We start from the raw sequence: 2,495 nt of genomic DNA on the forward strand, positions 1-2,495 counted from the left end.
ATTTGGTGCCAGCGTTAAGCATGAACATTATATCTGGATCTTGTTTGATGCGAGACGGTTATTCATTTAAATCAGAGAATAATGGTTGTTCTATTTATATGAGTAATATCTTTTATGGTCATGCGCCCTTGAAGAGTGGTCTATTCTTATTGAATCTCGATAGTAGTAACACACATATTCATAATGTTGAAACCAAAAGATGCAGAGTTGATAATGATAGTGCAACTTATTTGTGGCACTGCCGTTTAGTTCATATCGGTGTAAAGCGCATGAAGAAACTCCATACTGATGGACTTTTGGAACCACTTGATTATGAATCACTTGGTACTTGCGAACCGTGCCTCATGGGCAAGATGACAAAAACACCGTTCTCCGGTACTATGGAGAGAGCAACGGATTTGTTGGAAATCATACATACAGATGTATGTGGTCCGATGAATATTGAGGCTCGTGGCGGATATCGTTATTTTCTCACCTTCACAGATGACTTAAGCAGATATGGGTATATCTACTTAATGAAACATAAGTCTGAGACATTTGAAAAGTTCAAAGAATTTCAGAGTGAAGTTGAAAATCATCGTAACAAGAAAATAAAGTTTCTACGATCTGATCGTGGAGGAGAATATTTGAGTTACGAGTTTGGTGTACATTTGAAACAATGCGGAATAGTTTCGCAACTCACGCCACCCGGAACACCACGGCGTAATGGTGTGTCCGAACGTCGTAATCGTACTTTACTAGATATGGTGCGATCTATGATGTCTCTTACTGATTTACCGCTATCGTTTTGGGGTTATGCTTTGGAGATGGCCGCATTCACGTTAAATAGGGCACCATCAAAATCCATTGAGACGACGCCTTATGAACTATGGTTTGGCAAGAAACCAAAGTTGTCGTTTCTGAAAGTTTGGGGCTGCGATGCTTATGTGAAAAAGCTTCAACCTGATAAGCTCGAACCCAAATCGGAGAAATGTGTCTTCATAGGATATCCAAAGGAGACTATTGGATACACCTTCTATCACAGATCCGAAGGCAAAACTTTTGTTGCTAAGTTTGGAAACTTTCTAGAGAAGGAGTTTCTCTCGAAAGAAGTGAGTGGGAGGAAAGTAGAACTTGACGAGGTAACTGTACCTGCTCCCTTATTGGAAAGTAGTGCATCATAGAAAACTGTTTCTGTGACACCTACACCAATTAGTGAGGAAGCTAATGATAATGATCATGAAACTTCAGAACAAGATACTACTGAACCTCGTAGATCAACCAGAGTAAGATCCGCACCAGAGTGGTACGGTAATCCTATTCTGGAAGTCATGCTACTAGATCATGATGAACCTACGAACTATGAAGAAGCGATGGTGAGCCCAGATTCCGCAAAATGGCTTGAAGCCATGAAATCTGAGATGGGATCCATGTATGAGAACAAAGTATGGACTTTGGTTGACTTGCCCAATGATCGGCAAGCAATTGAGAATAAATGGATCTTCAAGAAGAAGACTGATGCCGACGGTAATATTACTGTCTACAAAGCTCGACTTGTCGCAAAAGGGTTTCGACAAGTTCAAGGGATTGACTACGATGAAACCTTCTCACTCATAGCGATGCTTAAGTCTGTCCGAATCATGTTAGCAATTGCCGCGTTTTATGATTATGAAATTTGGCAGATGGATGTCAAAACTGCATTCCTGAATGGATTTCTGGAAGAAGAGTTGTATATGATGCAACCAGAAGGTTTTGTCGATCCAAAGGGAGCTAACAAAGTGTGCAAGCTCCAGCGATCCATTTATGGACTGGTGCAAGCCTCTCGGAGTTGGAATAAATGCTTTGATAGTGTGATCAAAGCATTTGGTTTTATACAGACTTTTGGAGAAGCCTGTATTTACAAGAAAGTGAGTGGGAGCTCTGTAGCATTTCTGATATTATATGTGGATGACATATTACTGATCGGAAATGATATAGAATTTCTGGATAGCATAAAGGGATACTTGAATAAAAGTTTTTCAATGAAAGACCTCGGTGAAGCTGCTTACATATTAGGCATAAAGATCTATAGAGATAGATTAAGACGGTTAATTGGACTTTCACAAAGCACATACCTTGACAAGATTTTGAAAAAGTTCAAAATGGATCAAGCAAAGAAAGGGTTCTTGCCTATGTTACAAGGTGTGAAGTTGAGTAAGACTCAATGCCCGACCACTGCAGAAGATAGAGAGAAGATGAAAGATGTTCCCTATGCTTCAGCCATAGGCTCTATCATGTATGCAATGCTGTGTACCAGACCTGATGTGTGCCTTGCTATAAGTCTAGCAGGGAGGTACCAAAGTAATCCAGGAGTGGATCACTGGACAGCGGTCAAGAACATCCTGAAGTACCTGAAAAGGACTAAGGATATGTTTCTCATATATGGAAGTGACAAAGAGCTCATCGTAAACGGTTACGTTGATGCAAGCTTTGACACTAATCCGGACGATTCTAAATCGCAAACCGGATACGTGTTT

Source organism: Triticum urartu, chromosome 4, assembly GCF_003073215.2.
Source record: "Triticum urartu cultivar G1812 chromosome 4, Tu2.1, whole genome shotgun sequence".
NCBI lineage: Eukaryota > Viridiplantae > Streptophyta > Magnoliopsida > Poales > Poaceae > Triticum > Triticum urartu.